The sequence below is a fragment of the Camelus bactrianus genome, chromosome 14 (assembly GCF_048773025.1).
Source record: "Camelus bactrianus isolate YW-2024 breed Bactrian camel chromosome 14, ASM4877302v1, whole genome shotgun sequence".
Classification (NCBI taxonomy): domain Eukaryota; kingdom Metazoa; phylum Chordata; class Mammalia; order Artiodactyla; family Camelidae; genus Camelus; species Camelus bactrianus.
The window spans coordinates 15605989-15622077 of NC_133552.1; the positions used below are offsets into that span (position 1 = coordinate 15605989).

Genomic DNA, 16089 nt, shown 5'->3' on the forward strand with positions numbered 1-16089 from the left:
ATTAGAAATTCAAATTAATGTCAAATTAAACAATGTTTTAAAAAATTAATGCCAGGTAGATTACAGATCTGAATGTAAAAAGTAAAACAAAAGAGCTTCTAAAGATAACAAAAACACTTCATAACCATGGGACAGAGATTTTTAAAATAGGGTATAAATTATGTTTCTTAAATCATAAAGGAAAAGAATGACATTGAAATTCACTAAAATTAAGAAGTACTATTTATTTTTAAAAATACCTTTAAGAGAATGAAAAAGCAAGCCACATACTGAAAGATATTTACAATACATATAACTGGAAAAGAATATGTATTTAGCATACATACAGGTCTACAAATTACTTTTTTAAAAAACTAAAATGAGAAGAGACATGAATATCTTCACAAAAGTGGAAATTAAAGAGACCAATAAACTTATGAAAAGATTCTCAAATTCATTATTAGGAAAAAGCTAATTAAAAATCGTAATGAAATACCACAACATACTAGGATAAAAATGGAAAAGACTGATAATATCAAGTATTAGTGAGGCTACAGAGCAACTGGCACAATCTTGTGGAATGTAAATGAAACTCATAAAATCACTTCGGAAACAAGTTTGATATTATCTATAAAAATCGAACATATATTCTATGACCCAGTTATGATCCAGCTATTAGACTTCCTAGTATATACTAAAAAGAAATGCATGCACATGTGCACCAAAAGATAAGTACAGAAGGTATACAGCAGCATTATTCTTTACTAGCCCCAAACTGTAAACAACCGAAATGTCCCTCAACAGTTAATGGTAAACTGTATTTGATTTATCCAACGAACTATTATACAGCTATGAAAAATAATTAATGTGTGATACAGGAAACAACACAAATTGCACAAATACAATGTGAGTGAAAAAAGACACAGAAGACTACATTTTTATTTACAGAAAGTTTAAAAACCAATAAAACTAGTCTATAACATTTTTAAAAAACAAGATAATTATTCTTTGGAGAGGAAGAAAGAATGGGGACCAACAGGGGCATGAAGGCAGTTTTTGGGGTGCTGGTACTGTTCTATGTCTTGACCTGGGAGGCTGTTATATTGTAATTACCAGTGTATTACAAAGTGAGCTGTACACTATGTATGTGCTTCACCGCAAATACTTCAATAAAAGCACTTTTTAGAGTTTTAAAAATGAATACATGATCATCTTAATTGATGCAGAAAAAGCATCTGAAAAGATTCAACACCCTTTCATGACAAAAACAACCAACAAACTAGGAACAGAAACTACTTCAACATAATAAAGGCCACATATGAAAATCCCACAGCTAACATCATACTCAGTGGTGAAAGACTGAAAGCTTTTCCTCTAATCAGGAATCAGGCTAGGATTCCCACTCTCACGTTCATTCATAGTATTGAACATAGCACTTGAAGTCCTAGGCAGAGAAATCAGGCGTGAAAAAGAAATAAAAGGCATACAAATTGAGAAGAAATAAGAAAAACTGTCTTTGTTCAAAGATGACAGGATCTTACAGATAGAAAACCCTTAAGATTAAAAAAGAAAACTACTAGAAGTAGTAAATTCAGTAAAAATGCATGATACCAAAACAACACGCAAAAATCAGTTACATTTCTATACACTAACTGAAAAATCTGATATCTGTTCCACTTACGATAGCATTAAAAAGAATAAAATACTTAGGAATAAGTCTAACCAAGGAGATCAAAGATTTGTATACTGAAAACCACAAAATATTCCTAAAAGAAATTAAAGGAGAAACAAATAAATAGAAAGACATCCTGTGTTCATGCACTGGAAGATTTAATATTGTTAAGATGTCCATACTGCCCAAAGCACTCTACAGAGTCAATGCAATCCCTATCAAAATATCAATGGCATTTTTTGCAGAAATAGAAAAATTCATCCTAAAATTCATACAGAATATCAAGGGATCCCAAATAACCACTACTCCATTATCTTCTAGCCTACATTGCTTCTGATGAGAAATCTGCTATTGTCTTTATCTTTGTTCTGTATTAATGTTGGCTGCTTTTAATAATTTTTTCCTCTTTAACACTTTTGTTTAAGTGATTTGATTATAATGATCCTTGGAGACCTTTTATTCATCTTTCTTGTGCTTATTGTGTTTCTTATAGTTTTCATCAAATTCAGAAAAATTCTGGCCATTATTTCTTCAAATATTTTTTCAGTTCCCCTTTGAAAACAATTCTCTTTTCTCTGTGTGTTTCATTTTTGATAGTTTCTATTGCTGTCTCTTCAAGTCCACTAATCTTTTCTTTGGTAACGTCTAATGTGCCATTAATGTCATCCAATGCGTCTTTTCTTTGACACTATAATTTTAATCTAGAAGATACTTCTACTTAACATGTTCAGTCTTTCTTCTAGCTTCTCCAACATACTCAATACAGTCATAACGTTTAATGTTCTTGACTATTGATTCATCATCAGTATCACTTTTGGGCCAGTTTCAAGAGACTGATTTTTTTCTCATGATTATGGTTTGTATTCTCCCTCCTCTTTAAAAGCATGGTAGTTTTGACCGAATGTCAAACATTGTAAATTTTACGTTGTTGGCCGCTGGATATTTTTTGTATTCCTGTAAGTATTCTTGAGCTTTGCTGTGAGATGTGGCTAAGTGACTTGGAAACAGTTTGATCCTTTTGGGTCTTGCTTTAGGCAAGAATACTTATGTTCCTGCTCTTGCGTTAGGCAGAAACAGCTGCATTTAATCTAGGGTTGCTTTTTCGCCACAACTGGGCCAAGACCCTCCAGAATACTCTACCAAATACCCTGGGAATTATTAGGCTTTCTAGTCTGGTTAGTGGGAACAGGCACTATTTCGAGTCCTGCATGAGCCTGAATACTGTTTTATATAATGCTTTTCAGTGGCTCTTTCTCTAGCTCTGGTCAGTCTCCTTACATGTATGTACTTGTCAGTACTCTGCTGAATACTTAAGGGGGACCTTTTCCAGGTCATTGAGGCCCTTTTTGTTTAGCACTGTCTTCTCTGGTACTCAGACCTGCACACTCCGTTGTCTTTGGATTGTTAGTACCTCTCAAGTCAGGGAGTCAGCTGGGACCTACTTGGGATCTCCCTCAATGTGCTGTGCCCTGAAAACTTTCTCCAGCCAATAAGCAGGGCCATTCATACGGATGGCCTTATTCTCCCTCTTCCATTGAGTGATGCCTAACATCTTGAGTGCCACTGTTTCATATTTCATATTTTTTTCCTAGTTTTTTTTTTTTAGTTGTTTCAAACAGAAGAGAAAATGTAGTGCTTTTTACTCCATCTTGACAGGGAACCAAATTCGCTACTCTTAATTTTTAAAGTACCAAATGGGCAGTAGAAAGGTAAATGAATGTATCACAAGTAGAACACAAATGGCAATGCTTTAAAAGCATGATTTTTAAAAAAGTTCTGGCTTTTACGGTGTCTTCAATTGGTCACAGTTTTAAATGTAATAGCTTTTATTTACAAATTACTACATGTTAAACTTTATCATTCTCATATTTAATTTAGTTTTTGGAGATGGTTTACTGATTAACCCTATAGTGTACAATGATGTATATATACATTAACAATATCTTTGGCTTATCACTTTACCCTTGTTTCTAAAGTATGTATATTCATAAACCATCCAATTTGGCTCATATGGTGACACTTCATAGGCAATGTGCTGTTTATGAAGTTATATTAAATACCTTAAAATATATTTTCCTGGTTAAGTGCAATAACACATTTTTATATAGAGAGCAGGGTTTATAGGGCATAATATAACAGGTTGAAACATATGAAACTGCCACTTAAGGTCAAAAACTTTAAAATAACAATTTCATATGGCTTAATCTAATAAAAGCAAATATATATACTCACTTTCTTATAAGGCAAATCGCAATTTATACAGATTGTTAGCAACAAACTTATTATAACTTATTTATCTTTCTCTTCTCCAATTCCTTGTTCACTGAAAAGGTGGAAGTGAGCAGGATGGGTGGGCCTCAGTCTTTAACTAAGTGAACAGAGGTTTAAAACAGGGGCTGGAAGTTTGAGAACCACTGCCAATCACTCTCCTTAGTCAGATAAACTAAATATAGCTTAATTTAATAAACAGTCAGGAGATACAGCTCCAGCACCCCCACTAAGAAATCACACCTAACCAACATGAAAATCTGCTTAAAATAGATTTCAAAGGCAATTTAGATGAAAAAGACATCACAAAGATACTTCCATTCAGGAAACCACAGAAACAGAGAGCAGGAATTGTTTCCAAGAAATCAACCCCAATCTATTAAAGGACAGATAATGTGCACATAAATAAGACCAATAGATTTTTTTTTTAAGTACAGTTGGCCTTCCATTATATGTAGGTGTGGAACCCATGGATATACAACTCTATTGTACTATGCCATTTTATATAAAGAACTTGAGCAACTGCAGGGGTCCTGGAACCAATCCTCTGTGGATGCTGAGTGACAACTGTACCATCTTAAATCCTATTTTACAGCTCTGGTGCTATTTTCAGAGCACTTGGGTTACCTTTAGAGCACAAGGTAATTGCATCCAGGACAATTCTATTTTCATCCACAAATATTTTACTGTCGTTTTGTAAAGTACTAGCTTATATATTTAGATTGTTTACTTTTTCAAAATTTCAGATTCTTAGTTATGTCTATCAGAGCAACTTTGGATTCAAGACTAAAACAGCAGTTTCTGAGTATTTTCTGGATAAAGAAACATCTTAGCATCTAGGTTCACAACCAAAAGGTTTGAATTCCTCTGTAAAAGCTACTGTTTTTGTATAACTTCACCATATTTAACATGTTGCCTTCATTAATTTCTCCCAAATAGAGAATTTTATCAAAAGATATAAGGAAATCAAGAAACATTTCTGTATTTTCCATGAGAAGATTTGTCTATAACATTGTAAAATGATTATAAATCAATAAAAAATGTTAAAAAAAGAGAAAGATTTGTCTATAGACCCCAATATTTTAATGTTGTCCTTTCTGAGATAACCAGATTCTTTGTTTATAAGTCTATAATTATTCCTGAGTTAAAAATTTTTGCCTAAATATGCTCATCTTCCCTGATCTTATTTTTTAAAAATCTTTCTTTTCTTTACTCTATATTCAGCTTAAGCTGACATCTCTCCTGAAATTTATTACCAACTTTCCTAAAATATTAGGTTCTAATAGTAAAAGGGAAGATCAAAATATCCAGACATACGAGACTTGAAAACCATTATATTCAAAATTATAATTTTATATTTGAAAAAAAAAATTACTTTTATAATAGAAACTCAGAAAATAAAGTATACTAAAATTGTCCCAGTTGGCAAATATGGTTATATAAAGGTTGAGAATCACTAGCCTACAATTCTCACTTCTTTAACCTGCTGCAACACAGCTTCCAACCCAATACTACACTGAAATTGCTCTATTTAAAAGCACCAATGACATCAGACACCAAAACTGACAGATACAGCTAAATTTTTACCCTAAAAAGATGAAGCTATGTATACTCTGTTCAATAGTTTTTGAGTGCCTACTTTCCAATTTGATACTTAACTAAGGTTTTCCAATTTTTGACAATTTGATTAAGAAAATTAAAAAAAATCTTATCTCCTTGATATTTTAATTTGAATTTCTCATGTTACTGGTGTGGTTGAGTATCTTTTCCAAATTTTATAGGTTATATTTCTACTTCTATAAATTTTCTACTTACATTCTTTCTCCTTTTCTACCAGGTTATCTTTTTAATACTGATTTGTAGGCATAGCTTGTATACTTTGAATATTAACTTTGTCATGTCAAATATGTCAAATATTTTATCCCCATTTATTGCCTGCCTTTTTAAATGGCATCTAAGTTTAATGACACATTAAAACTTTCATCACCCTGACATTTAAAACCAAAATTCATTTCTAGAATTTTTGCCGTTTTTTACTTACATTTAGTCCAACTGGAATTTAGTTTTGTGAGTAACACAAAGTGGGTACCTAACTATTTTTACCTCAACTGGATAGTCAGTTGTCCCACACCATTTATAGGTTAGCTCTTCCATTACTCACTTGTTTGTATCATATAATGAATTCTTCTGTTTCCATGGAGCTCCACCTGAATTCCTTATTCTGTTCCTTTGATCAGCATGCTCATTCTTACTCCAAATTCTTATTATTTTAAAAACTGTAATTTTACAGTATGTTTTAATCTTTGATGTCTAAGTTCCCCTTTGTTATGCTTCTTTTTGTAATTTACTTGGCTATTCTTGTGCATTTTTCCTTTTCAAAACTTGAAACATAAGTTTGTCTACTTCCATTTTAAAAATCCTGTTGGATTTCTAATTAGGATTATACTGACCTTATTGACTAATTTAGTAAGAACTGCCAATTTTATAGTATTAAGTTCTCACATTCAGGAATATACTATTCATTCATTCAGCTCTTCTTGTAGTTTTCTTCAGATAAAGCTGCATAGTTTAAAAATTTAAGTATTTTACAATTTAGGCTTTGATTTTTTCTTATTGTTTTCATAGTTGGTTATGCTGGTGTATAAGAGAGCTAATGAATCTTCTAAGTTTATCTCATAGCCAGTTGGTTTACTGAAATCTCTTTTTGACTCAAATCATTTTCTATTGCCTGTCTATATTTTCTAAGTAGAAAATCATATCAACTAAAACAGTAACAGTGATAATACCACCTCACTCCCCTCCCCATTATTTAGAGGTTAGTAATTTTTCTTGTTTGTTAATGCATCAAGACTTGGACCAATGTTATGTTCCTATCTTTTTTTTTTTTTTTTTTTAAATTTCTTTTTTAATGGAGGTACTGAGGTTTGAACCCAGGACCTCATTCATTCTAAGTATGTGCTCTACCACTGAGCTATACCTTCCCCCCAACGTTATGTTCCTATCTTTTAATGAAAGTACTTCTAATATTTCACTATGACATTTAATATAGGTTTCTAGTAGAAACCCTTTACAAGGTTATTTCTTGTTGATGAAAAGTTGTCGGACAACTGAATTTTAGAAAATGATTTTTCTTAGCACCAAAAAGATTATATATAATTTTCTCATTTAATCTATTAATACAGTAAATTACATTAATATGTTTCCTAATACTGAATCAACATTATACTCCTGGGATTTAACATACCAGAACTGATATAATTTAATGATTCAAAGCCTATGCTTTGGAGTCACAATGCCTAGGTTCAAATCCCAAATCTTTCACTAACTAGTTGTATGATTTTAGGCATGTTATTTAACTTCTCTGTGCTTCAGTTTCCTCATTTTTAAAATGATGACAATAATACCTACCTCAGAGGGTTATTTTAAGGATTAAGTAAACTAATGCATGGAAAGTTGTTTGGAATAGCACACAGAACATAGAAAGCATTTAATATATATGAATTATCATTATTTACTGAGTCCCTTGTATTTGCCAGGCATAGGGTATGCAGCATTGCAGAGGTCAGCAAACTAAGGCTTGTGTGCTAAATCTGGCCTCCTGCCTGTTTTTAGAAATAAAGCTTTTTTGGAAGACAGTTATACCCAATGTTTATAATTTATCTATGGCTATTTTTATGCTCCTACACCACAGTTAAATAGTTGCAACAGAGTCCATATGGCCACAAAGCCTAAAATATTTGCTACCTGCTCCTTTACAGAAAAAGAAAAAAAAAAAAAAAAGCCAATCCAAGAAGTACTGTTCAAATTCAAGGAGTTCACTAGAAATCAACTATAGAAAGAAAAATGGAAAAAAAAAAAAAAAAAAGAAAAAGACTGCACGGAGACTAAACAACATGCTACTAAAAATTAAAAATCAAATGTGTCAATGATGAAATCAAAGAAGAAATTTAAAAATTCCTTGAGACAAATGACAAGGAAAACACAACCATATAGCAAAATGCAGCAAAAGGAGTCCTAAGAGGAAAGTTCATAGCAATACAGGCCTTCCTCAAAAAACAAGAACAATCTCAAATAAATAACCTAAACTACCATCTAAAAGAATCAGAAAAAGAAGAACAAACAAAACTTAAAGTTAGCAGAAGGAAAGACATATTAAAGATCAGGGAGGAAACAAATTCAAGGAGCTCATAGTCTAATAGCTGAAACAGGCAAGTAAAGAAATATATGTATGCTACAGTATGATAGATACACAATCATGATATTATGAGGGTATTACAGAAACATACAGCAGTTCAGTAATAAACTACAGGAGGGATTCACACAAGTGAAAAGAGGCAAGAGAAGAGATTTTATTTTCTTTTAATTATTTTAAAATATGTATTTGTTTACATGTCTTTATCTCTCATCCTAGTGTGTGAATTACTAGAGAAAAAATATAATACTCATTTTTGTGACATTGTTATTCTAAGTATCTAGGACATTTATGGTTTTTAACAAATGTTAGATGAATAAATAAATAAATAAATGGTGAAAACAAGAATTTGGATACCTGAGTGATAATGATTAGAAATGTTTATCAAAGTTCTAGATATAAATATCCTATGGCAAGTATTTTACTTGCCAAATTAAATGGGCTCTTTTAATCCTTTTAACAGCCAGTTCTAGGAGATAAATCCTATATTACACCTCTTTACAGTGAAGAAACTACGACTCACAGAAGTGAACTAATATGAAGTACCATGTTCATGTTCACATACAGCCAGTAAGAGAAGAAGCCAACAAACAAACCTCTATCTGCCTAATGTAAAACATGCTCTTTATACTAGAAAGCTGCAAAGTAGCTGGAAATGGTACAGTCACAGGATATCAAGAGAGTATAAACTCTAAAACAAAGATAGGAGACATAATTGATGCAACAGAAATTTCAGTATAATTTTAGTTTCTAAAATTGAGCAATGATTTGAACAAATTTATATTTTTGAAATATTTATCTGGAAGCAGCCTGAAAGATGAACTAAAGGGACAGTTGCCCCTACATTTTATCCAAAGACTACTCTATCACACGTCAGGCCAGTTGTAGTAAGGTTCAAGTGAAAGTTAAAAAAATAAAATTGCTAGCATATTACGGCATTTGAGGATTAATGATTTATCTGCTAATTTGAAGTACTGGGAATAGTTGGTCCTAACAGAAAAAACAAAAAGGTATTTCATACACTATTAATTAAAATGTAAGAAAAAAGTATATATTGCAAATGAAAATATTACATAGAAAAAATCAAGTCTTAATAACAAAACTATATCTGAGAATGGCTGTCACAAGCAAGCCAAAAGAATCTAGAAAATGTAACTATAATGAAATCTCAAGTTATAAATTATGTTTTCACTTTTATTTTTATTTAAGCCAATCTTAAAAGAAGCTGATTTTGAAGTAAATAAAATGACTTCTCATTCAAGCTAGATCTCAACAAAAGTATACAGTAGTTGTATATGACATCTATTACTGCAAAAGAAAGCATACAACTACTTTTTTAAGAAACATCCTAACTGTGCTTTAAAATGTACTTAAACATCTGTTTAGAACCCCCAGAGAAGTGGGAAGATTTTTTTTCTCCTCACTGGGGAATTGGATTTCACTAAGGAATCACTTAAATTGTCTAAATCATTCTGTTCAAAAATATATTAAAATGTGGGTTCTGAATTAGGAAAACAGATAACAGTAACTTTCAGACATTTCTGATAGAGACTGCTTAACACAATCTAATTTATCATATATTTAGACAACCTTTACACTAAGGTTTACTTCGAAGCACACATCAAACTTACTTTGTATTTCTAACAACTAGCACATAAGAGATCTCAAGAAGTGAGGGAGGAAGAGAGACATGGAAGTCAGAAGTAATAGTTCATCTGTAAAATGAGAGTACCACCACATATATGGCAGGTCTATATAAGATTTTAAAACATAATCAACTTTCCAGTGAGAATTCAAGTGGATCTTATTATTACAGATACAGAAATAGTATTCCACTTGAAAAAAAGAAAACCATAAGGAATTCACTTTTGCATATTTTCTACCCCACTGCGGAAAGAAAAGCTCAATTTCCTTGGAATAGGAGGAGATCAGTATTCTCTTGCAAAGAGAAACAGAGGTACTGGATATGTACTGCACTGAAAGATTAATAAGAATGGAAAAAAAGCTCTTAAAATGTGCATTCTCTTTGCCAAGAAGGCAGTTAAAAGTTTTGAGTAAACTAAATGTTTACTGGAAGTGCTATATTTACAGAACTTTGGAGGAAAAACTTGAACTCATGGTTTCTGGTCTTATTAAAAAAGGCTGCATTGCTTCCAATATAGCAGTACTAATGTAAACACTCACACGGTACTTTAATGTTTTTCACGGTTTCCAACATTTCTTTGAGTGCTCACAACATTTCTATGGGGAAAACATGATAGATACTATTCTCTATTTTAAGAATTGGGAATCTAAGATTGAAAAAAACTAATCTGAGATCAGATGGCTAATAAGGCTGAAGTTGGAACTAATATCCAAGGTACTTTATCTCCTATCTAGGAAACGGAAACAGCTGGAATAATGAAGCTGCTACTGACAAAAGGAGGGTAGGAGAGTGAACTGTTAATTTCTCCTTAAAGTAAAATTTAAGAAACCAAACTTTTATTAGGTAGCAATTTATGAAGGCTGGAATTTAGCTCAAAAGCTTTGTACTGCCCTAAAAACCTAAGACGGTATACACACTTACCAAGTATAGAAAATGCTAGTATAAACAAAAGGACAAAAGTTAACTTTAAGTTTTGGAGTTTTGTCTGGTTGGTTTTAATGTTTTTAAGAGGGTAAAATGAAACACTACCATTTTATCCAGACAGCTCTCCATCTTATACATCTTTACTTTTCCCAGCACCTAATATTATCCCTGATACACAGAGTGTATTTACTAATGCCTGTTGAACGAAAGAATCCTCTTAAGGTATATTCTTACTTTCTCGATAATACAAAATATAGAGTAACCCTAGCCAATTCATTCATGCAATCATAACCTTAGGCACAACTATTTACCTGGTAACGGGACATGAAACACAATGTGCTGAAGGAAACAGAACTGCCTTAGAAGTACACACCTGTAAATTTAGAAACTTCAGAGATATTTCATGTAAATAATTTTTCAAAATAACTGATACTCATCCCTTAAATCACCATAACTTATCTTTAAACAATCTTAATGAAAATATTTTAAAAGAGATTCCTAGGTCTTCTTTCTTGGCCTTAATCTACACATGATACATCTTTTCTTGATGACCCAAACTCATCAGTGTAAATACCAATTATTAGACTATTCTATAACACAGTGACTTTTGGAGTTATTGAGGGATGTCCAACTGTTTTTCCTCTTCACTAACTCATCCCAAACTACTTTTAAAAGCACGGTTTCCTACTGCTGGCTCCCCTGTTGTCACTTACAGAACACCAGTACCCGAGCCAAGGTTTCTAAAATGCCAACTGCAGTTTAAAATACGTACAACCAGAACAGGCAGCAGATATACTTAACCTTATAGGAATTCTAAATCAAGCCATGCTGTAGCTATTTTCACTGCTCTAAGGTCTAGCTCAAAGGCTTTTTCTTCTTTCACTTCCTAGTTCTGAGACCCAGTCTAGGCAGATGCTAGAAGTTTGGCCACAAAATGACAAATATAATAGTAGTTGTTTCTGCATGTTCTCTTTATATTTACTATAAGGAAAAAAACCATAAATGATACTCATAACAAACACAGAAAACAATGATGTAGACAAATGATGGAAGGCAGCTCACATTATGTGCTATATGGACAATTACCTAGCCAATTATTAGCCAAGAGTCAGCAAACTAGGCCTGCTGGCCAAATCCTACAATTGTTAAAAAAAAAAAACAAACAAAAAAGAATATTCAACAGAGACTGTAAGTGGCCCACAAGGCCTAAAATATTAACTGTCTGGCACTCTACCAAAAAAGTCTGCTGTCCCCTGATCTAAGCTATAATAAACACACATATAAAATATATAATCTATCTCTCATACATAAAGCTTAAGCTATTAATATGTCAAAGTAGATGTAGTGTTCTTTTACAGATGGGTTCATAATGATACAGCCAAACTGTCTTATCCAGTCCTGCCTACTCCGCTCTTGACCATGCTTACCCAAAATCTCAACTTTAACCTTCTTTTTTTCTCCTTCCTGATACTTGTCCTTAGATGCTCTCAGACTTGTCTTGCTATTATTTCCAGCTCTGGCTGTCAATCTTTTGTGGAATGTCTTTCCTTTTGCTATCTAAATCCTTCCTAAGCTTCAAGTCTGACTTCCTCTAAATGCCTTCCCGGATCATTTGAGCCCTCAGTGGCCTCACTTTCCTTTAAATCACATTCCTTGCCACAGGATTTAATAATACCATCTTATATTTTTGTTAATCACTTCCTGTGTCTAATATCCTCAACTAGTCTGTAAACTACTTGAAGGAAGGAAACACATCACATCGCTTTTGTATCCCTACTTTTAATAGCAGCTCATCATCCTCTGAACACATGTCATCTCCCAAGTGCATCTGGGAGAAAAAATAGCCTGATGACTGGTAATGGGTGATAAGTGATTGGAAATATCAAAGGAAGACACCTACAAAGCAACTTGATGGAAGACCATAGGCTACACTGAATACTTAGAAAGTGTATGTGAAAGACAAACAAAACTACAATAGTGGGAGAAAAGAGATAAAGATCAAAGGATAAAGAGACCACAGCATAATACTCAAATAAAATGAGACCAAAATATTAAGAAAATAATAAAAGCTCCTAATACAGGTAAAAAAATTGCCTTTCAACACCACTGGTCATTAAGTTCTTTTTAACAAGCAGCTCTCGACTCTGATATCCACAGGGGCCATTTTTCTTCTTCTTTTTGCAATGTGATAAACTGAAGCACTAAAAGACTCAATGGAATAGATATGCAGGGTATTCTAAATCTCTAAATTTAAAATACTGTGAATTTATTTGAAGTCTGCTAGAGATTGCTGGGGGGGAAAAAAAGCAATCATTTATCTTTTGATTACCTGGCTAATAAAATTGGAAATCACATGCATATCTCTACATCATGCTCAAAGACATCATCTAGACTCATTTTCACAGAAAAATGCACCAAGAATATTAAAAACAAAAACAAAACCTTTAGGTTACTTCATCAAATTGTATTTTAAAAATATAGGCAAAATAGAAGATGCAAAAACCTTGCATGTATGTACATTAAAAAAATACAAATATTTTTAAACAGGCATAACTATTACTCATGAGTCTAAACTAAAAGAAATTATAAATTAAATGCTCTTTACCTAAGTAGAACTACAAAAGACAATGAGAATATTAATTATGCATCCCTTCTTTTTTTTCTGGGTTTTATAGTCCTGACCTCTGCCTGGCTGGTCTGAGAAGAGGATGAAATTTTTTCTTAATTAGTAATAAAATATGCTCAATATTATACTGTAGAACTTTAAAAATTAAAACATAATTATTAAATGCATGATAAAAGAAAACAGCTCTCAATTAGTCACACAAAAGGGGTAAGTGATGACACAGATGACACCAAAAGATAATTCTAGAATCTGTTTTTTTAAATGCATAGCATTAATTTGGGAGAAGCCAATTACCCTTATAATAATTATGTTTGATTGAAGCCAGTGCTAACCAGAATTATTTTTCCTGAACAGTCGATGATTTTTCAGGCTTCAGACAAAAGGGGAAAAGAGGGAGTTCATTCAGAAGCATACAGGTGGTTAAAAGCAGCCACCCTGGGATAAAAAAATTTTCAGTTACTCTACACAAGAAAACTGAAATATATTCTACTAAAAGAAAGAGGAAAATCAGTGAAATTTACGGTGATAGTGCTAAAAATCTTAAATATAAAATTATTTATAAAAAATTTAACAAGATTTTTTTCCTGTCAAGTCATCATCCCTTCTTCCCACTAACTGGTACAAGTAGAGATGGCACAAATTATCAGTGAGCTGAAAAACTGAAAGCAAAATTTTAGGTTCTATGTTACAAAAGATGTGTTAAAAATCCTTTTTATCACTGTTTTAAGCCCACCATCTGGGCACTTTATCTCATTACTTGAGAACAAACAATTCGACCAAGAAAATATCAAAAAAACCAGGGGGGTCATTTCTCTGGAATATTTTTAGGTGATTTAAACAAAGCTTACACGATGGCAAGAATAACAGATTTAGCAAACACACAAAAACTAAATATTTATCTAAATACAAGCGCATAGCCACAAAACTCAATCAGCTTCTGCCTAACATATGGCTCCAACTCCTGGGTGGCATATGTTTAGCACTAGTGCTGGTAATATCATGGTGATAAAATATTATAGTAACAGTTCAACTTTTGTTATTTCATTCTTATAATACGAAAAACACACACCATCTTGGCTTTCAAGAACTAAAAAAACAGACCACGGAAGAAGCAAAATAATTATGCTGCTCAGTTTTAAGAGTCTACAGTCTACCCATACACGAGGATTATACAGTAAAAAAAAAAAAAAATCTTGTCAGCCTGGTATTCTTAGTTAATAGATACTCAGACACAAAGGTGTCCAAAGGAACTTAACAGGAAATTTCACAAACGAAAATCTCGGATTTACGATTCCTAGCACCCTAGCAACCATGACACCCCCTCTCCCCCCACAAAAATTATCCCAAGACTTTTAACGCTCACAGTTTAATAAAAGAACGATAAAAGGCTACATTGATCAAAAGGCCGCCGTCTTGCCCGCGATTTTATGGCTAAATTATGTGTTCATTTTCTTTTACCTAACGCATGACGTCCTTCCACAGCCGTGTCAAAAGTTCAAAGATCCAGGTTGTTAAACAGGGCGAGGGCTGCAGCCCGGAGTCCACCCCCCGACTGAACAGGTGGTTACCTACTCCGGCTGGAGGAACGGCCAGGTACCGGCACCAGCCAAACAGGATCAAACACACAAGAGCGGGTTTTCGAGGTTTTAACCCCAACGAGAGCGGGGGAAACTCTGTTCCCGGAGCGTTCAAGTTCGGCGGCTGCCGGGCGGCAAAAGCCGAAGGCGCGGCGGCCGCTCGGCGATCCTCTCCGGAGGGATCCGCACTCGACCCCCGCGCCTCCCGCAGCCGCACTCCTCGCCACGGGCCGCGGGCCAGCGGGGCGGAGGGAGGGCCGCTCGCGCCCCCGCGCCGCCTCCTCCGGCTAGTGGCGGAGCAGCAGCCGCGCCCCCGCGAGCGCCTCCCGGCGAGACTCGGCCCAGCAGGTGCCCGACGAGTGGACGAGTCCGGCCCGCGGCCCACTCCCCTCGGGCCAGGGCGCGCTCACAGGACGGGTTGGGCCGGGCCCCTCGACGGGCCCAAGCCCTGCTTGGTGCCCGGGCCCCTCAGACCCAGCCTAACGGTTTCCGCGACGCCTGCTGCAGGGCGGGGCGGGATGGGACCGGTACTGGGATCGGGACGCTCGGTTTCCCCCGCCTTTCCCGGAGGGAGCGCCCGCGCTCTCACCTCCGAGTCACGCCGCTCTTAGGCGGAGGAAGGCGGCTACCCCGGCGCCTCTTCTCCGGGTTCCTGGTCGTTCTCGCTCTACCTCAGCGGCAGAGCCAGCTCTCGGGGCCGCCGCGGCTGCCGGCGCACTGACTGTTGGGGTGGTTTCCCGGCAGTGACGGCGCCGCCTCAGCCCCGCTCTTCGCTCCCTCTCCGCGTAGCTCCCGCTTTCTGTTTCACCCGAGGGACCACGAACGCCGCCGCCGCCATGCTTACTACGGAGCCGGGAGGAGGAGCCCGGAGTCGGCGCGCCGAGTGCGGCTGCGCGAGCCCCGCCGACGGCGCCCCAGGCCGGCCCGGACCCGCGTCCCCGCCCCGCGCCCGCGCCCCGCCGCCCCGCGGGTCTTTCCCGGGAGCGCGACGCGCCCGTGGTGCTGCCCGCTCTGGGCGTTCGAACGCCCCTCACTTCCCCCGGGGCACCCACCGCCCTCCCGGGGCTGCAGCCTCTCTCCTGAGGCCCGGCTGCACTTGGGTCGTCTTAGCCCCCGCCGCGGCCAGGCTGCGAGCGACCTGAGGGAAATGCAGAGTTAATTAACGTTCCTGGGGCCACTCACACAGTTCTCAGTCCGGATGGTACA

General features: G+C 35.8%; 1 protein-coding gene and 1 non-coding gene across 3 annotated transcripts in view; both read right to left on the bottom strand.

Moving 5' to 3' along the window:
* FNDC3A (fibronectin type III domain containing 3A) overlaps positions 1-15754 on the bottom strand; it is a 138561-nt gene extending 122807 nt beyond the window's left edge. The window contains exon 1 of one of the 2 annotated variants that reach the window (XM_074378142.1): positions 15473-15754. The gene's annotated coding sequence lies outside the window, so the exon portion shown is untranslated. Of the gene's footprint in view, positions 1-14764; positions 14979-15472 lie in introns of those variants that run through there. The other variant, XM_010951413.3, reaches the window with a different exon arrangement.
* Positions 6829-6901, bottom strand: TRNAS-AGA (transfer RNA serine (anticodon AGA)). The gene has a single exon. It is a non-coding gene; the product is annotated as a tRNA-Ser (tRNA).
* Positions 15755-16089: the final 335 nt, after the last annotated feature.